The sequence below is a fragment of the Oryctolagus cuniculus genome, chromosome 16 (assembly GCF_964237555.1).
Source record: "Oryctolagus cuniculus chromosome 16, mOryCun1.1, whole genome shotgun sequence".
NCBI lineage: Eukaryota > Metazoa > Chordata > Mammalia > Lagomorpha > Leporidae > Oryctolagus > Oryctolagus cuniculus.
In genome coordinates this window covers 61,834,103-61,859,553 of record NC_091447.1, presented here as the reverse complement: position 1 = coordinate 61,859,553, position 25,451 = coordinate 61,834,103, and the positions used below count along the sequence as shown (strand labels likewise).

Here is a 25,451-nt window from a genome sequence, read left to right as displayed (position 1 = left end):
CTTTCTTTTAAAGATTTATTTATTTATTTGAAAGTCAGAGAGAGGAGAAGAGAGAGAGAGGTCCTCCAGCTGATGGATCACTCTCCCATTGGCCGCAATGGCCAGAGCTGCACCAATCCGAAGCCAGGAGCCTCCTCCAGGTCTCCCACGTGGGCGCAGGGGCCCAAGGACTTGGTCATCCTCTGATGCTATCCCAGACCACAGCAGACAGCTGGATCGGAAGAGGAGCAGATGGGACTAGAACCAGCAGCTGTATGGGATGCTGGCGCCCCAGGCCAGGGCGTTAACCCACTGCACCACAGCACCTGCCTCTTTCTCCTTTATCTCCATCATTCCTGGTGTATCACTAACGGTTCTTCCTAATAGTGGAACTTAATACATCTATGCGTTTTCTAACTGGTCATTGGCTTTGATTCTCTCCTTTAGGGTCCTGTTTCTGTTTCAGATCCAAGTGTCTCCCTCAACCAGCGCACAACAGGCGCCTTCTGGAATCTACTCCATCATATTCCTTAGTAGATGTGTTTACTCTCATCTTTCAATTATGAAACATATCAATATGTAATGATGAACAGAGGAGTGGAGCTTTTTTTCTTAATGTTAATTCATTTGAAAAGCAGATATACAGAGAAAGAGAGAGAGGTCTTCCATCTGCTGGTTCACTCTCCAAAGAGTTGCAATGGCCAGGGCAGGGCCGATCTGAAGCCAGGAGTGTCTTCTGGGTCTTTCACATGGGAAGTAGCCCAAGCACTTGGGCCATCATCCACTGCTTTCCCAGGCCATAGGAGACCTGGATCGGAAGTGGAACAGCTGGGACTCGAGCCAGCACCCAAATGGGATGCCGGCACCGCAGGCAGAGGCTTAGCCTACTATGTCACAGCGCCGGCCCCTGAGCTGCTTCTGACGTCACACCTCTGTGCCTGCCCTGTGCTGTCCCCAGTGCATAGCTGGTGCGGTTGTGCACAGAGGTCTCTGATCTGAACGCCCCTGCGGTTTGCGCGTAGGCGTTTCTGGACCCCACTGCAACTCCGTGCAGCACCCAGAACTGTGCCCCCAAAACAGCTGTTTGGTAGAGGAGGGATCTTCCTCTTCATCCCTGAGACCGGGGTGAACGCAGCCAACGCAACAGAGCAGGTCTACGCGACCCCGCTGCCCACCGCCCAAGACAGCCAGAGGCCAGGTCCTACCCTTCTCCAAGTCACAGGGAGGGAGACACGCTGACGATGGAAAGACAGGAAATCCACTGGGAAATGCCCTGAGAAACGCCGTGACGTCACCGCGTTTCCTGCTCTTCCTAATGCTGGACCTTCCTACACCCAACTTCCAGCTCCGGTCACGGTGCCCTGAGGGTGCCTTCAGATGAAGCCAGATCGGGGCGGCAGCGGGAGGGGGGTCTCCTCGGGTCAGGCCTGCCGGCCTCCCTGGCGGTGCTGGGGGCCGCGCCCCTCAGGTGGGGTCAGCCACGCAGGCCGACGCCTGCTTCAGGTCGCCCACGGCCTCCTCCACGGCGCCGCCGCAAGCAGAGGGGACCCCGCCGGAGCCCCGCGCCCAGCCCCGCCTCCGAATTTGCCCCGAGCACGTCCTGTTGCGCCGCGCGCCCTCTGACCCGGAAGCGCTCGGCGGCGGGACCGCTCCCGGCGCTGCGCCCCCTCCCCACCAGAGCGGGCCGCCCTGGGCCAGAAGCGCGAGACAGGGTGGCGCTCCGCGGACGAGGGTGAGGCGGCGGCGCTTTTTAACGCGCCCGGGGACGTTAGGAGCGCGGGTCCCGGCACGGGGCGGGGTGAGGAGTGGTCCCGGGTAGTGGGCGGGGCTCGGGGGCTGAGGCGGGGGTCCTGAGCACGGGCCTGAGGGGGTTCTGCGGAGACGGGCGGGGTCCCGGGGACTGAAGCTGAGTCTTGGAGACTTAGAGAGTCCAGGATGGTGGGCGGGGCCCTGGCGAAGGGTTGGAGAAGAGGTTGTCCCAGCGTTCAGTGTGGAATCCTGGACTCAAGAGCTGAGGGGGCCCAGGAACTGAGGGGGTCCCAGGGGTATGGTGGGGGGGTTCAGGGCCTCAGGGACTCCTGGGGAGGTGGGCGGGGCCCGAGTACTTGGCGGGCCTGGGACCACACACTTGGTCCCTGGAAGTTCCCTGGGTCTGGGGCATGGGAGGGGTTCTTGTTCTGGGTGAGAATTCCTGGCCCAGTCCTGGGGGGAAAAAAATGGGAACATGTGCTGGCCTTGCTGGGAACTTGGAGGAGTTCTTTTCTTTTTCTTTTTTTTTTTTTTTTTTATTGATTTATTTCAAAGACAGAGTTACAGAGGTAGATGTTGTATCTGCTGGTTCATTCCCAAAATAGCCACAACAGCCAGGGCTGGGGCAGGAGCTGCATCCGAGTCTCCATGTGGGTGGCAGGGACCCAAGCACTTGGGCCATCTTCTGATGCTTTCCCAGGTGCATTAGCAGGGAGCTGGATCGGAAGTGGAGCAGCCAGGACTAGAACCAGTGCCCATATGGGATGCCCAGCACTGCACCTGCTGCACCACAGCGCCAGCCCCGGGAGATGTCTTGTGACTCTGCCTCTCTCCCTCCCCGTGGTCCTGCAGCAGCTGTACCGTGTCAGCAGCAGGCAGGGCAGCATCCAGAGGAGGGCCTTGGGAGGTGACACCCCTGGGGCCCAGTCTTGCTCTCAGCGAGGATGAGAGGCCTGGAGGGGACTTGGAGCTCACGGCTTGATGGTGAAGAAAGGAGGAAGTGACAGGGAAGAGTGCCAGAAGCCAGCAGGGGGTGGGGGGTGCTCTTCGTGCAACCCAGGGTGGGAGGCCAATGACCCTGCTCCCAGGAAAAAAGTGGAGGTGGAGGCAGCCCCGGACTGGCCAGGGAGAGCCTGCCGGACACATCCTGGCCAGGTGTCCAGCTCCCTGACAAGCGCCAAGCCTGTCCTTGGGAAGCAGGGGGTTGGCCGGGCTCCCCCTACTTCCTAGGGGGAAGGAGGAGAATTAGCACGCCCTCTCCCAGGGCCCACACCAGGGGTAACCTGGACCTGAGCTTCCCACCTTCAGCTGACCTAGACCAAGAGCAGGCTGGGCCTGGCCAGTGACTGCTTGTGGTTATTGAAAGTTTTCCTTTTCTGTCTTAACCCAGGAAAAGTGATTTCTATGCTTTTGAAGACCAGCGAAAAGTGGATGCCACAGATGCCATCCACATGTGGCTGGTCCAGCCTGGGATTTTTTTTTTTTTATCTACCCCAGCCACCTGAACGAGGGCAGCATCAGGACAGTGGCGAGGCTCATAAGGGGACACGCACAGCAAGAAAGTAACAGCTAGCCCCTGTCAGGGAAGAGGGGGCTCTGAAGGCCCAGATGGTGGCTCTGCTGTCACTGCAGAGGGACCCCGAGATGGGAAGAAGGAAGTCTGGGGCTGCTTGTGTCTTGAGTGCCATCTGCAGGGTCCCACCTGGGTTCAATCCTTACCCAAAGGCCCTGGCCTTTTAGAACCTGGTGTTCGTCATCGTACACAGGATTTGCTGTGACTCAGGCACCTGTGTGTGCTTAATGGCAAAGGCCGTCCCCTCCTAGTGACCCACAGCATCCAGTGGGAAACAGGAGTCTGGGCAGAAGGCTGTGGGACAAAGCAGGCAGGAGCCCGTGCTGGAAGCAGGTGTCTAGACGAGCAGGGGCCTGTGGGTTGTGCTGGCACTTTGAAGGAAGGTTCTGGAATGCTCAGCACACACACCCCTCATCACCACCCCGAGTCGCTGATCATTTGCACTCCAGATATTTCTCCTTGGGTTTGGCTCTCAGGGATTTATGCCTGGAGGGGGGACCTGGCCCGCCCCTCCCCCATTTGCATGAGTTCTCTCCAGAGTGCACAGGCAGCACACGGGGTGGGCCTGTCAGGCACAAGAACAGTAGGCGCCGGAAATGCACTGACAAGTGGTGGCTCCATCTCGTGCTTCTTTTTAAGGCATTGTGGGACCGACAGTGTCGGTGCCCCCTTCCCACCCAGCTGAGTTTTGTGGGAGCCAAGGCTGGGTCTTGGTGGAGCTTCGTGTCCCCAGTTCTGACACAGGGCTGTGAAGCAGCAAATGGTAAACACTACGGACCAAGAGCTTTCTATCGATTTTTATTTTTCTATTCAATTTTCAGTTTTCTATTCAATTTTCAGTTTTCTATTCAATTTTCATCTTTCATTTGTTTTCCTCTTCAGTTATCAGCTGACAATGGGAGTGCGCCTACTCGACAGCTTCTGGAACATTTCCTCCAGCGACTCCAGATGTACCCATGGCTGTCTCCAAGGAGCCCCCGCTGGGGGTCGTGTGAGGCGCCGTCTTTTCTGAGGGGGCTGCCCCGCCCACTCCCCTGCGAGCTGTGGAGCAGACACCTTCTCCCCTCCTGGCCGTGGGTAGACAGACATCGTGGACCGTGGGAGACAGGGCTCAAAGGCGTGGAGCGGAGCAGGAGGGCTTCGGACCCCTCTGATCCATCCACCCAGACACGGGAAGGCCACGGGGAGTGTCAGGGATGCTGTGGACGTGTGTGTCAAGGCCGGAGCCACAACACGCTTGGTGAACCTTCTGCTGTAGCCAAGATACCTGTTCCTCTCTTAAAGGTATGTATTATATAGTGATTGTTGGAGTTCTGTGTGTCTGTATCCAGGAAACATTTGCTTCCTCTTACCCTTTCATTCATTTCTCCCACGTGGGTGCAAACTTGGGCCATCTTCTACTGCTTTCCCAGGCCATAGCAGAGAGCTGGATTGGAAGTGGAGCAGCAAGGACGAACCAGCGCCCATATGGGATGCCGGCACTGCAGGCAGAGGTTTAACCAACCACAGCGCTGGCCCCAAGGCAGAGGGGGTTTTATAAAAGCTCTCATTGAATAGTGAAAGCCTGGGCTTTGGGGTCTTCAGAACTCAGCACCACCCTCTTCCTGGCCTCCGATTCTGAGGACACGTGTGAGCCCTGAGCCTCCCAAAGTCCCCTCCTCTGTTGGCCGTGGCCCTGTCCACTTTCCACGGTTGGGTTTCCTTTGCCTTTAGGAACACATGGAGCATCGCCGTCTGCTCACCGCTCACCTCCTCACTGGGTTTCCACCCCCGGCTTCTCTGCAGGCCGGAACCTCACAAGGGTCTGCATCCGGGCCCTGGACTGGGCGCCTGCACATTCAAGTCATCGAAGCCCCCTTTCCTGAGGGCTGCTGGGTGACTTGGAGTCCCTGGGACCCTTCCAGGCTTTGTCTGGCTGCACTCAGAGCCCTCCTTGCTATCGGGTGCAGGCAGAGCCTGAGGGCCTGGCCAGATGCCCCTCGGGGATGGGACGTGGGTCATGAGCCAAGTGTGAGCTCCTGGCTTGTCATAGCCAGCTTGTGCCTTCTCACAGGCTGGGGACAGGCTGGAGGGGTTTGACTGAGACACGGGAGGGAGTGCAGTTCCTGGCTTTCTCTTCTGCCTCTCTGCTGGGTTCCCTTTGTGGCCTTGGCCATAGCCAGAACCTGCCCCGGCCTGTGCTGGGCATTTTCTTGTTGCTTATGAGGGGAGGTCCACACCAGTCTGGTCCCTTGTTTTGCAGCCGAAGCTCACCATACTGTGAATGTGTCAGGTCTGACTGTGGGGTGTGGCTTGTGCAAAGGACTCTGGGTGTTTGCCACCCCTGCCCTGGAGGCCTCCCTTATCCCCCTGTCCACTCCCACTCTGTCACCCAGGCCTCCAAGCTCTGATATTTTTCAGCAAGCACAGCTCACAGAGCACATGGCGACCTGATCCCAGAGGCCCCGGGGCTGACCAGCTCCATATCCCACAGGGAAAGGGGTGAAGAGGGAGCTACCCCTTGATAACAGAGGTCCCTTCAGGCTGAGCACAGGGTCTCCCAGTCCTCGCTGTCGGCGGTACAGTGTCCCGTTTGTAAACCCTGATGTCCGGGTGGTGCTGTTGGGAAACGCTTGTGCCCTGGTCAGGCAGGGCTGTGTGCTGGGGAGGGGTGGGCCCAGAACTGGAGGGCGCTTGGCTGGGAAACCTCAGCCGCAGTGCAGGGCACCAGGCGCGCCCACTGTTTCTTCCATGTGCTCACCTGTGCACCCTGCTATAGGTGTGGATTATTCTTCAGGCAGAGTTCGCAAGCCCCATGCTTTTGATTGTATTATCGTTGGGAGCACGTTGTTTTAACCACACGGTACTAAGCTGGGCATGGATGATGGGGGCAGGTTCTGGGTGGCTGGAGATGAGAGAGCACCCCAGAAATGCCAGGGAGCCAGTGAGAGGACACCCCACTCCCTGGGGTGGGGAGGAGGGCTGGGCAGTGGGCAGCACCCTGGCTGCAGTGCTGGACTGGATAAGGGCCCTCGGAGGGGTTCCCAATGGATGCCAGTAGAGAGGGCAGCAAAACTGTTCAGCCTGTGAAGGAAGGATCACGGAGCAGCTATGGCAACGGGGAGCAGAAGAGGAGTTTGTTACAGGGGCTGGGGAAGGGGCCCTCACCCCCGGGGGTAAGGGGGTGGGGGGAGCTGCAGCCACAGTCATGGCCCCCAACGCTGCCATCTGCTCGCTCCCATGGCTGGTCCCCAGGCTTCCCCCAGGCCAGTAGCCCAGCTACTGGGAAGGCTGGACAGTGGGGCATGGCCTGCAGTCCCATGGGACTCAGAAGGCAGGACAGAAGTGCCCTCCCCAGAGCCTGCCTGTGACACGGCCGTGAGTCCTGGGCACTCAGCACATGGGCGCCGGGTACCCTGTGCACAGCCTGGCAGGATGGAACGAGGCATGAGCCCAGATCCTCATGGCCGCCTGGGCTCCACTTTGGGGCCCCTTCAAGTGTGGTCATATGGGTCATGGGTGGTCCAGATAGCTGAAGGTGGCGACCGTGGCCCTGGTCTCTCTTGGAGATGCTGTGACTTGGTGAACCCTACTCCAGGGCCTGGCAGTACAGTGGCCACGTGGGGCATTTGACAGCCCTGGCCAGGACTGCACCCATCTCCCCCAGCCCACCCTGCTGTTCAGGATGGAAGCAAAGCATTCATCAGACGCAGTGCATGCCTTTTCTTAAAAAAAAAAAAAAAAAAAAAAAAAAAGGCCATGGTGGCCATTTGGGGAGTGAACCAACAGAAGGAAGACCTTTCTTTCTATCTCTCTCTCTCTCACTGTCTATTACTCTGTCAAGTAAATAAAAAGGGAGGGGGGGCCGGCGCCTTGGCTCACTTGGTTAATCCTCTGCCTGCAGCGCCAGCATCCCATATGGGCGCCCATTCGAGTCTCAGCTGCTCCACTTCTGATCCAGCTCTCTGCTGTTCCCCGGGAGTACAGTGGAGGATGGCCCAAGTGCTTGGGCCCCTGCACCCGCATGCAAGACCAGGAAGAAGCACCTGGCTCTTGGCTTCAGATCAGCGCAGCGCCAGCCATGGCGGCCATTTGGGGGGTGAATCAACGGAAGACCTTCTTTCACTGTCTATAACTCTGCCTGTCAAGTAAATTTTTAAAAATCCATTTTGATACAGTTTCACAAGGCATAAAATCAACCACTGACTTTTTAAAAATTTATTTATTTGAAAGAGTTACAGCGAGGCAGAGAGAGAGAGAGAGAGAGAGAGAGAGAGGTCTTCCGTCTACTGGTTCATTCCCCAAATGGCCACAATGGCTGGAGCTATGCTGATCTGGAGCCAGGAGTCAGGAGCTTCTTCCAGGTCCCCCACATGATTACAGGGGCCCAAATATTTGGGCATCTTCCACTGCTTTCCCAGGCCATAGCAGAGAGCTGGATCCAAGGTGGAGCGGCCGGGACTCGAACCAGCACCCATATCGGATGCTGGCACAGCAGGTGGTGGCTCCACCTGCTACACCACAGCGCCAACCCGACCACTATTTTACATGCACTGTCATTTGGTGCCTTCACAGTGCTGTGCAGCCACCACCTCTTTCAAGTTCCAGAACATTCTGCTCTAAAAGGAAGCCCCAAGCCCATTGGCATTCATCCCCCCCACCCCAGCCCTGCAACCCTTCTGAGTTCCTGGCACTCATCAGCCCCATCCTCTACCTGTGGACTTGTGCTGCCCTGGGCCCTGCGCACCAGTGGGCCCACGGAACAGGTGCCCTTCTGTGTCTCACATCTGCTGAGCACATGTTTGAGGTTCATCAGGCCAGAGCCACAGGTCCCCCAGCCCAAACCTACAAGGGGGCCGGCATGTGGCGTAGTGGGTAAAGCCGCCACCTGCAGTACCAGCATCCGATATGGGAGCCAGTTCAAGTCCTGGCCTCTCTACTTCCAATTCAGCTCTCTGCTGTGGCCTGGGAAAACACTAGAAGATGGTCCACGTCCTTGGGTCCCTGCACCCATGTGGGAGACCCAGAAGAAGCTCCTGGCTCCTGGCTTTAGATCAGTGCAGTCCGGCCATGCGGCCAATTGGGGAGTGAACCAGCGGATGGATGACATTCCTCTCTCAATCTGCCTCTCCTCTCTCTGTGTAACACTGACTTTCAAATAAATAAATAAATCTTTTTTTTAAAAAAGTATCTGACAAATAAATTTGCTGGATGAATATGGAAGACCTGTGTGTGTGTGTGTGTGTGTGTGTAATTCTGACTTTCAAATAACTAAATAAACCTTTTAAAAAAAACCCAGAGCTGTGAACCAGTTTCATGAGGGACTTGGGAGATCCATCCCACAGCCCCTCCCCCACCCCCACCCAGCCAGGTCAGAGCCATTCCCCTCCCCCACCACCGTGGGGGCATTGCCATGGTTGCTGGGTCATGTGCTCTGTGAGGCGCCTTGAGTTCCACGTGACCCCACAGGTCCCCTCCTCACTTCTCAACTCAGCCTTCTCTGAGTGAGAAACCTTTGGTTGGACTTCGCTGTCCAGATTGAATTCCAATTGCAGTGAGTGAGCGATTCTGGTACCCAGGGGTGGGGGGAGCCTCCGGGGAGCTGATGCTGAGCTGAAAAGCTGTTTCTCGGTGGGGGGTTCAAGATGGAACAGCAGGGCTGCCCCAGGCGGTAGGGGTGGGGGTGGCAAGAGCGGCCAAGGGGTGGACAGGTGCCACCAGCATGACTTAGGGTGCCCATCCAGGTGCCAGGTTACAAGGGTGGTGGACAGTGAGGGAGGAGGCTGTCAATGCAGCAGGTAGGAATGGATAGCAGGTGGCTGAGGCCCCTCCCAGGAGTGGGTAGAGGTCAGGATGCACCCTGGTGGGGCCACGCTGGGCCCCCCAAATTTGAGCAGGGGGAACACACCTGTGAGAGTAGCTGACCAGGTGCCAGCCCTTCCCACTGAGACAGGACAGAGCCCTCCCCCATCCCCCCAGCCAGGAAGATGAAAACCAGGGTCCAAAATGGGGCACAGATGTGACCGGGAGACACTGGGCCCCAGCCCCATAGCGACTGGTCTCTGAGACGGCCCTAGAATCCCAGAACTGGGATTCCAAGAGGTTCATGGCAAGCACTTGACAGGATGAGCCCACTGGGGCCCGTGGGGTGCCAGGGCGGCATCCAGGCAGAGGCCAGGTGGCCAGAGAGCCTGCCAGAGGTGGCCCCTGGCCAGGCAGGGGGAGGGGCTGGAGGCCCCCAGCCCAGGATGCAGTGTGACATCAGCAAGAGGGGTTCTGAGGCCCGAAAAATCATGCAGTGCACACATGTGTGTTCGTGTACTATGATGGTGTGTAGTGTTTATGTGTATGTGTATGTGTGTGCATGTGGGGTGGGGTGTGGTGTGTGTATAATGGGGGAGTGGTATGTGTGTGATGGAGGTTAGGGTATATGTGGTAGCTCTGTGTGTAGTGAATGTGTTACATATATGTGGTAATTGTGTGTGTGTGATAGATGTGTCTGGTACATGGGTGGGGTGTGTATGGTGTGTGTGTATGGGATACACACATGTAGATATGTGTAGGTGTGTCTGCTGTGTGGTGTATGTGTGTGGCATCTGGTGTGTGTGTGTAGTGTGTATGGTGTGTGCATGGTGTATGGTATGTATGTGTGGTGTGTGTATGGTATGTGGTGTGTGATGTGTATTGTGTGTGTGGTGTATGTGTGATGTACGATGTGTATGGTGTGTGTGGTGTATTGTGTGTGTAGTGTGTAGGGTTTGTGATGTGTGTAGTGTGTGTGGTGTATGGTGTGTAGTATATGTGTGGTATATGGTGTGTGTGGTGTGTATGGTGTGTAATGTGATATGTGTGTGGTATATGATGTGTGTATGGTGTGTGTGTATGCTCTGTGGTGTTTATGGTGTGTGATGTGTGTATGTGGTGTGTGTGGTGTGCATGTGGCTTATGGCATGTATAGTATGGTTTGTGTGTAGTGTGGTATGTGATGTATATGGTGTGGTATATGGTGTGTGGTGTGTATGGTATGTATAGTGTGTGTGTATGCTGTGTGGTGTGTACGGCGTGTGGTGTATGGTGTGTGTACGGTGTGTATGGTGTGTGGTGTATATGGTGTGTGTGGTTATAGTGTTCTATATGTGTATGCTGTGTAGTATGTGATGTATGCTGTATGTGTGGTATATGGTGTGGTGTGTAGCGTGTGTATGCTCTGTTGTGTATGGTGTGTGATATATGTTGTGTATGTTGTATATGGTGTGTAGTGTGTATGATGTGTGTATGGTGTGTGTGGTGTGTGATATATGGTGTGTATGTCGTATATGGTGTGTAGTGTGTATGGTGTATGTGGTGTGTATGGCATGTGGTGTGTATGGTGTGTATAGTATGTATAGTGTGTATATGGTATATGGTGTGTATAGTGTATATGGTTTGTGAGGTGTTTGGTGTGTGTGGTGTGTATGGCATGTGGTGTGTATAGTGTGTATGGTGTCTGTGTATGCTGTGTGGTTTGTATGATGTGTGTGTGGTGTATGGTGTGTGATGTATGGTGTATTTGTAGTGTGGTGTGTGAGGTGTATGGTGTGTGTTGTATGGATGGTGTGTGGTGTGTATGGTATATGGTGTGTATGGTGTGTGTGTAATGTATGGTGTGTGGTGTGTATAGTGTGTATGCTTTGTGTGTATGGTGTGTAATGTATGATGTGTGGTGTGTGTATAGTGTATGGTATGTGTAGTTTATGTGATGTGTATGGTGTGTGTGGTGTGTATGGTGTGTGATGTGTGTGTGTGGTGTGTAGAGTGTGTATGGTATGTGTATGCTGTGTGGTATGTATGGTGTGTAATGTATGGTGTGTGTGTGGTGTGTATGGTGTGTGTATGATGTGTGGTGTGTATGGTGTGTAATATATGGTGTGTATAGTGTATATGCTGTGTGTGGTGTATGGTGTGTATAGTGGATGTGATATATATGGTGTGTGGTGTATGATATCTATAGTGTGTGTGATGTATATGGTGTCTGGTGTGATGTGTGTGTGTGTGGTGTATGGTGTGTATAGTGGATGTGAGGTATATGGTGTGTGGTGTATGGTGTCTATAGTGTGTGTGATGTATATGGTGTGTGTGTGTGTGTGTGGTGGGTATGGTGTGTGGTGTGTATGGTATGTGTCTGGTGTGTCTGGTGTGTGGTGTGTATGCGCACGCTGAGGTGGGGATGGATGGACAGACAGCTCCCTGGATGCCCTCACATATCCTTGGCAGCCTCTGTCCCCAGCCCCGCAGCACAGAGGAAATGGCCCAGAACAGGAGAGGATACGAGAGCTCTGGGCGTGTCTCCTAACATCCTGAGGTCTTGACTTGGGCCAGCAACCCCCTTCCCCGACCAAAGCAGTTGGCATTCACACCCTGGGGACCAAAGGCTGAGGGCCACAGCACCACCTGGCTGTCAGCGCAGGAATGTAAACCACCCCGCTGTGGCCCTGTGGGAAGTTTCTTCCAGGAGCCAACCCATCCTATCTGGAAAGTGGAATCCTGCACCTGGAAGGTGCTACAGGAAGGATGATGGGTTTAGGGGGAGGCGCCAGGATGAAGCACCATCCCCCCCCTCCCCCATGCAGTGCCACCTCTTAGGACTGAAGAAGACACCTACCTGTTCTGCTCCACCAAAAGATGCACACAAAGGACTCTGTAATATCCATCATGGTGTATATCTTCGTAAAGCAGATCACAGGCCCCAGGAGTCTCTACTGACTACGATTACAAAGGTGCTGGGGCAGCTCCCAGCACTGCCTCCCTCTGGGGTTCAGGGTGCTGGAGCAGCTGTTTCATGGCACTGCCTCCCTTTGGGGTCCAGGGCACTGGGGCAGCTCCCAGCACTGCCTCCCTTGGGGTCCAGGGTGCTAGGTCAGCTGTTTCCCAGCCCATAGTCTCTTGAGCTGCGATGTGGTCACCTCATCTTGTCCCAGGAAAAGAGCCTGGAGCAGAAACGGACCCTGTTGCTCTTTTCAGGGTTTCTGAGGCTCTGGACCTCGTGTGAGGACCACTGCCCCTTGTCTACACTGCAGCCCTGTGTCTACACCTCTGCCCTGTGTCCACACTGCTGCCAGCAACTATCTGGCTATCTGGCACCACCAGGGCTGCTAGGGGGCTGTGGTGCCAGGCATCAGGTATGGGAGAGGGGTCTTCCCTGCCCCCTCAATCCCCTGCACAGTCAGCCCTGGGATACTCAAGTTGTGCTGGTCCCTGGTGGGCACGGGCAGGGTGGGGGTGGGAGTGGGGCTGCCTGGAGGAGTCAGCCATCTAGGAAAGGGGCCAGATGGGGGCTGGGTACACCTGAGCTGAGCAGATCCAGGAGCCCCAACCGTGAGCACCACTGTCTGCATCGAGCAAGGGGGAAAGATGTGCCCATGTCCCAACCCCAGGGCCTGTGGCAACCCTCCTGATGCCAACCGAGGGTCCCTGCAGATGTGACTGAAGGTGGGTGGTCATGTGGGCCCAGGCCCAGTGGCAGCTGTTCTATGAGAAATGGGAGAGAGAGGCACCAACCCAGAGGGGAAGCCAATGTGCCACAAGCCTGGGAGAACCCACAACCCCCAGGAGTCAAAAGAGGCAGGAAGGAACCAGGGCCAGGGGCCCCAGAGGGAGCACGGCTCTCCCACCAGGCTGCAGACACGGGGATGGACAGTGCTAAGGCTCCCCTATAGTGCCCAGTTGGCATGGTGGCTGTAGGATACAGGCCTCAGAGCCTCTCCCTTCCTGGTCCTTGTAAGACCTCTCTCCCCAAGGCCATGGCAGAGCAGAGAGCAGCATCCACTCCTGCTGTATGTATGCAATTGCCTGGCTTTGCTGTTCCAGAAGATTGCACTGGGAGTCAGGGAGGGTGCTTCCCCACCAAAGTGTCTCTCAGACTGCAGAGGGCTACCAGGTCACTGCTAGAGGGGACCCTTGTGGCTCGGCTGCCTCCCAGTCCAGCCCAGTGTGCCACGCAGGCCACACCACCCAGGGCCATGTCTGCCAGGTGTCCCTTAGGACAGCTGAGTGAGCAAGCGAGCACCTCGCCCCTTGGAGCTCAGTCCCACCGTGCTCCACCTCCCAGAAGCCCACCTGTGATGTTCTCAACATGGGCTTTCTGGAAAGCCATGTGGCTTTGAGTGTAGGCGACTCTGGGGGTGCAGAGGACAGGGTCCTAGGAGCAAGCAGGGTAGGACTGTAGCCGTCCCATTCTGTTTGGAGGATGGCTGGGTGTGGCATGGCAAGGCTCAGGTGTGTGTGTGTGTGTGTGTGTGTGTGTGTGTGTCAGTAGCAGGGAGGAGGGAGGAGACCTGGGGACCTGGCCTCACCTTCCAGAGCCAGCGTGGGGTTATCACACCAGCCAGGTGGGGCTGGGGGCTGGGGGGCGCCCAGGGCACTCCAGTAAGGCAGAGCACACACCTGGGCATCCCTCGGGCCTGGGAGGGGGGAGGTTGCTTCGCTCTGCCATACCCGGAGCAAAGTTCCTCCCCTTGGCCTCACCTGGCCGCCTGTGTCTCCCTTGTTCTGGCAGAGGTCGGAGAGGACACCTGGCTGCTTTTCCTGTCCGTGTTCACCGTGGTCGTGTCCCTTGGAGTGGACGTGCTGCTGCTCAGCTTTGTCATCGTGCTGGTGCTGGGCAGCTGATCTTCTGTCACATCTGCCTGAGTATGTACCCCCCCACCCCCCACCCTGGTCCGAGCACTGCCCACCACCCCCAGCATGCTCAGCTTGGCGCCCCAGGCAGGTGGCTTCCTGATCAACCTGGGCCAGACATGAGCTCGTAGCACAACTCTAGGATCTGTTGGCAAGAGCAGAGCACAAGGAGCACAGTGGGGAGGCTCTACTTGGAAAAGCACCACCCCAGAGGTGCTGTCCCCCTTGCAAGCTCCCTCATCCCTCAGCCAGAGGGGGTGCAGCGAGCCAGGAGAGTGGGCTTCCCTCATTCTGCTTGGTCTCCAGTACAGCTTCCAGCCTGCACCTGTGCCAGCAACATCTGGCACAGAATCGATGCCCTCTGCTGAGAAAGACCCCGTTTGTCAACCCCGGTTCACCCACGCACCACATCACCACAAAGCCCTTGAAAAATGCACTGCATAGTCGCCCCTAGCGTGTGGTTCCGGTGGTCTTGCCTTGAGGCTCACACTGGTGCTTTCCTGGAAAGTACAATGAAGAGTGCTGGCGTGAGTCTTATGGGGCACCATACTGAGCCCTAAGGGTCCATGGACTCAGCCACGAATGACCTGGATAAAGAGGCACTGCTTTGAGTTCTCTCTGAAGGGAGCAGAAAGACCTTCAGACGTCAATACCCAGAGGCACGTGTCTGTCGATTATAGAAAGCCGTCCTCCACCCCCTCACCCAGGCTCCCTCATGCCCAGTCCTTGTCCAGTCCCACATCCACAGCATGAACCACTCATGTGACATGACACAGCACACCATGAACCACACGTGTGATGTGACAGCACAGCACGAACCGTGTATGTGACATGATACACAGCACAGCATGAACTAAGCATGTGACATGACACAGCACAGCACAGACCACACATGTGACATGACACACAGCACGGCCTTGATCCATCTTAGCTTCTGCCACTTCCTTCCATTGATTTTTTTGTTTGTTTTCCTTGCATTGCCCTGGCCCTACCAAGATCACTGCACCCATGGCTGTTGTCTGTAGGCACACAGCCTGTCGTTGACAATGCATTCCAGAAGTGTTTGCAGCGTACAAGTGCCTGACCATTCTCTGCCCATCCCTAAGCATCTGCTGCCCCCCCAGGGTGACCCCACATGTCGTTCCTGTGGTTCCGTTACCTCACTGCTTCAGCAGAGCACGGCATGGCTGGACGCTGGTGCAGGGGCTGGGGCAGGAGGAAACATCTTATGTCAGCCAAGGCTGCCTTGCACGCTCCTTGCGTGGTGATGGGCGCACAGGACATAGAGGAAGGGGTGCTCGTGTGGTGATGAGTGCCCAGGATGCAGACGGGGGCTCCTTGTGTTGTGCCTAGTGCACAGGCTGCAGAGAGGACAAGCAATGGCTCAGGTCTCCAGCTAGCGTGCACCCACAGTGCTGCGTGGCCCCTCTGTGGGGATAACAGACGCCGCACCTTGCATCCTCCACAGCTTCTCTCTTTCTCTGCAGGCTCTGAGTTTCCGGGACAGAGAATCCAGTGAGCCCAGTGCAGAGGATGGTGATACAGATGAGGGGCTAGCTTCGGGTAAGACTTCTGCAGTTTGAGTCAATGTGGAGGTATACCTGGACAAACCGACTCACCAGTGGACAGTCCAGGGCTGGAACGCTGCTCCTGCCCTTGTCTCTGAATGCCAATGAGGACCCCAGAATGCTGCTGCCCACCTCCCCATGTCCACCCCACTTCCCCAGGCAGCATGTTTCTGTCTGCCATCTCTTGGGAGTGGACAACTTCAGGTCCCACAGACTGCCTGGGTTTATACACATCTCAAAGGCTTGGCTGAGAGTCAATTTTCCCCCAGACATTGATGGAAGAACTTTCACAAGTGATAGAATGTCGCTCCCCCATTCGCGGAGGAACGACACAGGACCCTGCGCTGTTCTTTTGTCTGCTCGGTCCTTCCCGGGTTGGCTGCCGATCCTTCCACCTCCCTGGAGGGGCGGTTCCCCCTGCCACTTTCCCCACTTCCGCAGGGGAGCAGCACACCGCCGGCCAGCTCTCTCGGGGGCTGCTCAGATGTTATCCGGATGTTCCTGGTGCATGTTGTCTCTCTCCTCCTTTATAGTCCTCTTCCACCAATCCCAACTCTGCTACCCACACGCCGAGTACGCTGCTCTCCTCCAATCAGGAGCAGGATCAGCTCCTGCAGGTTATTGGTCGAACTGGAGGCAGCTGTGTAGAAGTTGTTTACTCCTCTCCCAGCGCCATATTGTGGGAGAGCAGATGCATAGAATAAGTCTTAATTCCAGTAACTTAGTCTAGTCCGAGTTGCTCCCCACAATAGAAGCCTTCAGGATTACAGTGGCTTTGGAAAAAAAAAAAGGAGAGCCCCCTTAGCCTACCTGTCCCGGCTCTTGGGAAGGTTCCCCACAGAGCAGCTGGAAACTGGCTTGGCCCTAAAGCACTGGTCACAGGTAGAATCCGAGACTGGCCCCGCCCTGGCAGGCCAAAGGGACCTGCTGTCACACACAGGGGCACCCAGCCGCTTGTCGTCTTGCACCCAGTCAGGGGAGCCTGGCCCAGGAGCTAGACTGTGCTGTTCATCCATCCCAACTGAAGCAGGTGGGGGACCCCAGCATCTGAGTCTCTTCCACGATTCAAGGTTTAAGGTGGATTTCAAGACCCATAAAACCCAAACAGGTGGTATAAATGAAAAAAGGGGAGGCAAAAGGAAAAAAAAGAATGTTGATAAAACAGAATCATGTCACAGGGCAACTTCCGGGGCCAATCAATACGTGGGGAACAGCTAGGCATTACATGTGCCTCCGTACGTGCACACACATGCATGCCTGCTTATTTGAAAGAGTTATAGAGAGTGGTAGAGACAGAGAGAGGTCTTCCATCTGCTGGTTCACTTCCCCAGATGGCTGCAATGGCTGGAACTGGGCCAATCCAAAGCCAGGATCTAGGAGCTTCCTCCAGGTCTCCCATGTGGGTGCAGGGACCTAAGCACTTGGGCTATTTTCTACTGCTTTCCCAGGCCATAGCAGAGAGCTGGATCAGAAGTGGAGCAGCCAGGACTTGAAGTGGTGCCCATATGGGATGCCGGCACTGCAGGCCAAGGCTTTAATCCCCTGCACCACAGCGCTGGACCTAGGAGGCAAGTATTCTTAAGACATCAGTGGACTGACAAGACAAGGAATTCCCAGGCCAGCATCTCAGGCAGGGGAAACACAGGAAGATGTGGCCAGCCCTGTGAACTTGACTCTCGCAGCTATACAGGAAGTGCAAAGAGCAGATGGAGCTCAGAGCTGAGGCAGAGTAGGAGGCCAGTCAGTACCCACAGGGAGCCCCTGATGGCAGCAGGGAACTGAGTTGACCCACTCCCTCCACCCCAAGGCAATCAGGACTGGACAGCAGGCTTTCCCCGGCTGCCTTGGTGCTAGGTGGGTGACCACAGTCCACAGAAAGTAACCACAGAGTGATGCTGCACTGAGCATCCCCAGGGTGCCAGGCAGAATTCCCTGCAAGGAACTGACCTCACTGACCTCACTGCGGGCCTGCAAGGGTCCTTGCCTGAAGCAAGCAGCTCCTGGCGGTGGGGGGAGGGTTTTGTACGGGGGGGTGGGGGTGTAGGAGGGCACAGTGCACCAGGGAGAGGCTTCAGTGGAAGCATACTCATGGAGATTGGGGGCAGGGTGGATGCCCCAGCAAAAACACAGTGACAAGTATTCAGTCCAGTTGAGAGAGAGAGAGAGAGGAAACCCAGTTCAAAGCAGATGTGCTGGCGCCGTGGCTCAATAGGCTAATCCTCCACCTAGCGGCGCCGGCACAACAGGTTCTAGTCCCTGTCAGGGCGCCGGATTCTGTCCCGGTTGCACCTCTTCCAGGCCAGCACTCTGCTATGGCCCGGGAGTGCAGTGGAGGATGGCCCAAGTCCTTGGGCCCTGCACCCCATGGGAGACCAGGAGAAGCACCTGGCTCCTGCCTTTGGATCAGCGCGGTGGGCCGGCCGCAGCACGCCAGCCACAGCAGCCATTGGAGGGTGAACCAACGGCAAAAGGAAGACCTTTCTCTCTCTCTCTCTCACTGTCCACTCTGCCTGTCGAAAGGAAGGAAGGAAGGAAGGAAGGAAGGAAGGAAGGAAGGAAGGAAGGAAGGAAGGAAGGAAGGAAGGAAGGAAGGAAGGAAGGAAGGAAGGAAGGAAGGAAGGAAGGAAGGAAGGAAGGAAGGAAGGAAGGAAGGAAGGAAGGAAGGAAGGAAGGAAGGAAGGAAGGAAGGAAGGAAGGAAGGAAGGAAGGAAGGAAGGAAAAGCAGATGAAGAGAGCAAGAAACTGGGTTTTTAACTGCCAATCAGTTTGAACGCGCACCAAATGAAAAGTCTCGCTGAGGTTTTTTTTTTTTTTTTTTTAAGATATACTTACCTATTTACTTGAAAGTCAGAGTTACATAGAGAGGAGAGGCAGAGAGAGAGAGAGAGAGAGAGTTCTCCATCCGATGGTTCACTCCCCAGTTGGCCACTAGGGCCAGAGCTGCGCCGATCCAAAGCCAGAGCCAGGAGCTTCCCCTGGGTCTCCCACGTGGGTGCAGGGTCCCAAGGACTTGGGCCATCTTCCACTGCTTTCCCAGGCCATAGCAGAGAGCTGAATCGGAAGTGGAACAGCCGGGACTCGAATCGGCACCCATATGGGATGCCAGTGCTTCAGGCCAGGGCTTCAACCCACTGTGCCACAGCGCCGGACCCTCGCTAAGGTTTAAATGTACTCTGATGTGATCACAGAAATTTAAAAAGGTTTGATTGGCAGATCTGCTAACAGATTGGACACCATTTGAAAAAGCAGATCCGTGAATGCAAACTTAGAGCCAACAGAAGCACCAGCCTGAGGCTTGGAGCAATGAGGCAGCTGACAGGCAGTGGCTAAGGGCCTAGCTTGGAGGGTCAGAGACAAGAGGAACTTGGGGAGAGGCGGGTGGGAGAAGTCGGCAGCACTGTCAGAGGACCCCTACTCACAGACTCAGAGCCCTCTCTAAGCTGGCTAGGGCTGGGGGCGGGGAGGAGTAGCCTCGCTGCAGGGGAGGCCCCTACACCCAGCCAGGAGAAGGTGAGTTTCCCCGAGAGGACAGAGGAACAGGCTGTAGGGTCTAACCCCCAACCCAGAGCTCCCAGCCTTTCAGCACAGGTGGAGCTGAGCTCAGGGCCTCACAGGTGCTCAGGGCCAACCTTCTTCCCTTGCAGACAATGAGAATGCCACGGCGGCACCTTCAAGGCCAAAGACCACCACCATCACCACCACCACCAGCACCTCCAGGTCCTGCATGAGGTGCTGGCCTCAGGAAACCCCTCGCCACGCTTCTCACAGAGCACTGTCCGTATCACATGGTCCCTGGAATCCACCTGCTTGCTGTCCTCCATCGGCCACATCCCATCGGAGAATGAGCAGGGGCCACAGTGGCCAAGCGTGGCATGGTGTGGCTGGCAGCAGGGCACACCTAAAGCTGGCATGGAGCTCACCCTTATACAAAAGCTGTGCCCACCAAAAGAAGAGCAGGAGCTGAGCCCACCAGCCAGTGGCCAGGAGCTGAGCCTACCACTAGCCAACAGCCAGGAGCTAAGCCTACCACTAGCCAACAGCCAGGAGCTGAGCCTACCACCAGCCAACGGCCAGGAGCATTGCCTACCACCAGCCAACAGCCAGGAGCATTGCCTACCACCAGCCAGCGGCCAGGAGCTGAGCCTACCACCAGCCAGCGGCCAGGAGCTGAGCCTACCACCCAATACTCAGGAGCTGAACAACCCACTAGAAGGCAGGGAGCTGAACCTCCTACCCAGTGCCCAGGAGCTGAGCCCACCAGCCAATGGCCAGCAGCTGGGCACCCCACGGGAAGGTGGGGAGCTAAGCCCACCGTAGCACAACAGGAAGGTATGCATGCCAACCAGACTGTGAATCTAGCCATGCAATGTATTTTTTTGTTGTTATTTTGCACTATTTTCTAAGCATTCAGGGAGCATTGAGTGCGTCCCCTCGGCAGCGTAAAGGGCAGTGTTGGTGTTGGGAGGCACACGCCCAGGAGCAACATCACCACAGAAACAGCACCTACAACCGGCCACATAAGGAATTCCAGAACACTCTCGGGACGCACCAGTAACCCTAAGCTCCTCCCCCACGTCTGGACTCACAATAGATCTGAGCCCAGGGAGAAGGGGGGACCCAGGCTCATTCCTTCCTACTGTCATCCAGTTCTCCCTGCTCCTGGGAGTGGGGGACCCAGGCTCACTCCTTTCTATGTCATCTAGTTCTCCCCGCTCCTGGGAGAGAGGGATCCAGGCTTACTCCGTCCTACTTCGTCCAATTCTGCCACCTCCTGAGAGGGGAATACCCAGGCTCACTCCTTCCTATGTAATCTTGTTCTTCCACCTCCTGGGAGAGGGGGACCCAGGCTCACTCCTTCCTACTTAGTGCAGTTCTGCCACCTCCTGGGAGAGGGATACCGAGGCTCACTTCTTATATCGTCTTGTTCTCCCACCTCCTGGGAGAGAGGGACCCAGGCTCACTCCTTCCTACTGTCTTCTTGTTCTTGTGTGAAACCTGGTGATTCCAGGTGAAACTGGGTAATGGAACACAGCTGTCAGAATTCCTTTGTCTGGATTCTCAGGGGAAACAGCACTGCAGCCCCTCATATGTGGGCTCTTCCTCTCCATGTACCTGGTCACTGTGGCTGGGAACCTGCTCATCATCCTGGCCATCCTCTCAGACCCCCACCTCCACACGACCATGTACTTCTTCCTCTCCAACCTGTCCTTGGTGGACGTCTGCTTCACCTCCACCACCGTCCCCAAGATGCTGGTGAACATCCAGACGCAGAGCAAAGCCATCAGCTATGCAGGCTGCATCACCCAGATGTTCTTCTTCATGCTATTTGCAGAGATGGACAACTTTATCCTGGCTGTGATGGCCTATGACAGGTTCGTAGCCATCTGTCACCCCCTGCACTACACGGTCATCATGAATCCCCGACTCTGTGTGCAGCTGGTCCTGGTGTCCTGGGTCATCAGTGTCCTGCATGCCTGTCACACAGCCTCCTGGTGCTGTGGCTGTGCTTCTGTGCACACATGGAAATCCACTTCTGTGAGCTGAACCAGGTGGCCCACAGCACCTGTCCACTACTTTCCTTAATGACATGGTCGTGTATTTTGCACTTACACTGCCGGCTGCAGGCCTTGGCTGGGTTCCTTCACTCCTGCTCCAGGATACTGTGTTCCATCCGTGCACTCACCAGCAGGGCCCTAGGAGCCGTCTTGTGCTGGTGGAATCGCTCTGGGGTTTGTGGTTGTCCACGTTAGTGCTGGGGCATGATCCAGTCCAGGGGTTTGTGCGATGTTTCCACTGGGGGCGCTGAGGATAAGCATCGACAAATGCCTCCGTAAGCAGAGAAGTTAATTTAAAAGTATTGGTTTTTTAGCAACATTTTCATACTACTTGAAAGGCAGACAGAGAAATAGAGATGGAAATAGATGATAGAAATATAGATGGCTGATTGATTGATTGATTGATGATCTAGATAATGGATGAATAAACCCATAGATGAATAGATCAGTGTGTCGATGACAGATGAGTAAACTGATAGATGAGTAGATGGATGCGTGAACACATCAGTAGACAGGTGATGAGTGAAGGAACAGCTGCCAAATGCCACTGCGCTCTTCCAATGCTAAAAATTAACCGAGCAGGCCAGCGCTGCAGCTCAATAGGCTAATCCTCTGCCTGCGGCGCCGGCACACCAGGTTCTAGTCCCAGTCGGGGCGCTGGATTCTGTCCCGGTTGCCCCTCTTCCAGGCCAGCTCTCTGCTGTGGCCCAGGAGTGCAGTGGAGGATGGCCCAAGTGCTTGGGCCCTGCACCCCATGAGAGACCATGATAAGCACCTGGCTCCTGCCTTTGGATCAGCGTGGTGCGCTGGCCGCAGCACGCTGCCCGCGGCAGCCATTGGAGGGTGAACCAACGGCAAAGGAAGACCTTTCTCTCTGTCTCTCTCTCTCACTGTCCACTCTGCCTGTCCAAAAAAAAAAAAAAAAAGTTAAGAAAAAAGAAAAAAAATTAACGGAGTAGGCTTTTTTAACAGTTCAGATTTTTTAAATAATTTTTTATAGATTTATTTACTTGAGAGGCAGAGAGAGAAGTCTTCCATCTGCTGGTTCACTCCCCAGATGGCCACCACGGCCGGAGCTGGGCCAATCTGGAGCCAGGAGCCAGGAGCTTCTTCCGGGTCTCCCACATGGGTGCAGGGGCCCAGGACTTGGGCCATCTTCCACTGCTTTTCCAGGCCAGAGCAGAGAGCTGGGTCAGAAGTGGAGCAGCCGGGACTCAAACCAGTGCCCATATGGGAGGCCGGCACTGCAGGCAAATGCTTAACCTACTGCACCCGAGCACTGGCCCCAGTATTTTGTTTTTTGATTGACACACAGTAGTGATACCTACAAGGGGTCTTTAAGAAGTTCACAGAAAAAACTGTGCATGGATTTTAAAACTTTTCTGTTGGCTTTTTTTTTTCACCAAGATGAACAAGTGTAGGTCTCAGTCCCATCTTCATGCACTCTGATGCATCGTGACTGCTGAACCAGGCTCACGACCAGGTCGGAACAATGGGCTCATCCACCCCTGGGTCATCGTGGGCCATGTCTTGGTGTATGTTGGGGTGGGGGGTGGGGGGCATTCACCACCCTCCCTCCCAGGACCTGCAAGACTAAGAGAGTCCTCCCGCTGGGAGTTCTTCCCCTGCCCAGTCACCAGGGCAGTCCTCAGGGAAAAGCCGCAGGGCTGGTGCTGCTTGCCTGATCCGTGTTTCTATCTACCCAGTGCACTCAACTGGACAGGAAGTCATTGGAGAGGGAGAGGGAGAGGGAGAGAAGTCTTCCACCCACTGGTTCACTCCCCAAATAGCCACCACACTGGGGCTGGACCAGGCTGAAGCCAGGAGCCAGGAGCTGCCATCCCATATGGGCACCGATTCAAGTCCTGGCTGCTCCACTTCCCAACCAGCTCTCTGCTGTGGCCTGGGGAAAGCAGTAGAAGATGGCCCAAGTGCTTGGGCCCCTGCACCCATGTGCGAGACCTGGAGGGAGCTCCTGGCTCCTGGCTTCACATCGGCGCAGCTCTGGCCATTGCAGCCAACTAGGGAGTGAACCGGAGGATGGAAGACCTCTCTCTCTCTTTCCTTTTGCCTCTCTGTAACTCTGCCTTTCAAATAAATAAATCTTTAAAAAGAAAAAAGAAACTGCAATTCGTTCATGTAGCAGAGATCTAGCTACAGTGATTTAAGCAGAGAAGTCTTTAGGACTTTTTTGTTTGTTTTGATGTCTTCACAAAATATAAATTCTAGAGCTAAGCAGATCAAGGCTGGTCCTTCTACACTTCTGCCAACTCCAGCCTGTGGCTTTCACCCTCGTGGTACCAAGGTGACTCCTGCCATTCCTGCCATTGCAGCTGCATTCAGGAAAGCGGAAGCTGTCCCACCGGGGGCCTTATCATGGTAGCGCACACTCACTGGTTACACATCTCTCTTGACCCTCTGGTGGTTGCTGTCAGCTCTGCTCCTGTACATGAATAACGATGCCCCAGGAATTGTCCCCTTAACCAAAGACTTAACCAAAGACCAAAGTTGGCATCCGACTCCTTTGCTTGCTGGTGAGACAAACTGGTAGGGGTGCACTGGCTCCTCGCATTCCCACACAACTCTCTCTCCTCACCCTGCGTCTCCACCTCCTGGCACCTCTCAGGTCCATGTTCCCAGCTGGGCAGAGCTGTATGTCTTAGCTTATGTAGTAGCTTTATTGCTGGCCCACCCAGAACGCTGTGAGTGAGACCTCAGTTTGCCATTTTGCAAATTTGAAATACAATAAATAAATACAACTGCCCACTGGTTCACTTCCCAAATGGCCACAATGGCTGGAGCTGAGCCATTCCAGAGCCAGGAGTTTCTTCCAGGTCTCCCACATGGGTGCAGGGGCCCAAGCACTTGGGCCATCTTCTGCTTTCCCAGGCCACAGCAGAGAGCTGCATGGGAAGTGGAACAGCCAGGATTTGAACCAGTGCCCATATGGGATGCCAGCACTGCAGTCGGAGACAGCCCACTACACCACAGCACCAGCCTCCTATCTTTGCATGAAAATCTTGGGCCACAAATGTCTCAGTGTAGGAGACTGCAGACCTGAAGCCCTTCCCCCAACATTCTCTTAATTGTTTAATGCCCCACTCAAAGAATGGGGTACAGGGGTCGCCCTGAAGTGGACCTTCCCTTGGCTCCCCTTTCACTCCCACCCCCACCCCATCTCCAGGGCAAGAGCTCCAGTGGAGCCAAATGAATTAAAAAAAAAAAAAAGCCAGTGGGCATTTACCCTAGTAGTAAAGGCTCTGGTTAATATGCTACCCACATAGCCCATATCAAGAGTGCTGGGAGGTGGGGGGCGGTGCTGTGGCGTAGCCAGTGAAGCTGCCGCCTACAGGGCCAGTGTGCCATGTGGGCACCAGTTTGAGTCCCGGCTGCTCCACTTCCCATCCAGCTCTCTGCTGTGGCCTGGGAAAGCAGTGGAAGATGGCCCAAGTGCTGGGGCCCCTGCATCCTCGTGGGAGATCCAGAAGAACCTCCTGGCTCCTGGCTTGGGATTGGCCCAGCTCCGGCCATTACAGCCATCTGGGGAGTGAACCAGCAGATGGAAGACCTCAAGGGGAAAAAAAGTGCCCGGGGTTCAGTTCTCAGCCCTGGCTCCCAACTCTGCTAAGCTTCCTGCTGAGGCAGAAGGTTGACGGCTCAGGTGGTTGAGTCCTTGCCACGCTGCTTCCAAAGACCTGGATGGGGTTCCTAACTCCCTAGCATGGTGTCCAGCCCAGCCCTGGCTATTGCAGGCATCTGGGGATTGAACCAGACGATTGGAGTTCCCTCTCTAATGAATAATTACAAAAAAATTTATTTCTTTGAAAGAGTTACAGTGAGAGAGGGAGAGACACTGAGAGAGAGAAAGGTCTTCCATCCCCCATTTTACTCCCTAAATGGCCACAATGGCTAGAGCTGGACTGAGCCAAAGCCAGGAGCCAGGAGCTTCCTCCAGGTCTCCCTCATGGGTGCAGGGGCACAAGCATTGGGCCATCCTCCACTGCTTTCCCAGGTGCATTAGCAGAGAGCTGGATCAGAAGTGGAGCAGCCAGGACTTGAACCAGTACGCATATGGGATGTGGGCGCTGAAGGCTGCAGCTTAATCCACTAAGCCGCAGCACCGGGCCCTGAATGATTGTGTTTTTTAAGTTAATGTCAAGTTGCATGGACCAAGAGCTAAGCTCATGTTAGCTCTCTGCAGTGTGTGATCTGAGTGATGTCCCTGGTAGTCATATGAGAACCTTAACTCATTGCAGCAGTGTTGGGAGGTGGGGCCTGGCTGGGTGGGGTTAGGGCTGTGGGAGTTCCGCCCCCTTTTCTCACACCCATGCGCCCCTCCCAATTGTTAAGACTTCCATCTTCCAGAACCGTGAGCCCAAATAAAGGTCTCGG

General features: G+C 55.5%; 1 long non-coding RNA gene across 3 annotated transcripts; it reads left to right on the top strand.

Annotated features, from left to right (window-relative positions):
• Window positions 1-20,233, top strand: LOC103345687 (uncharacterized). Of its 3 annotated transcripts, XR_011382844.1 has the most exons (6): window positions 1-1,711; window positions 4,184-4,585; window positions 13,815-13,948; window positions 15,424-15,499; window positions 16,953-17,072; window positions 19,149-20,233. It is a non-coding gene; the product is annotated as an uncharacterized lncRNA (long non-coding RNA). The 3 variants fall into 3 exon arrangements; XR_011382842.1 differs by lacking the exons at window positions 1-1,711; window positions 4,184-4,585 and adding an exon at window positions 8,735-8,834 and having other exon boundaries at window positions 19,149-20,232; XR_011382843.1 differs by lacking the exons at window positions 1-1,711; window positions 4,184-4,585 and adding an exon at window positions 12,132-12,438 and having other exon boundaries at window positions 19,149-20,232.
• Window positions 20,234-25,451: the final 5,218 nt, after the last annotated feature.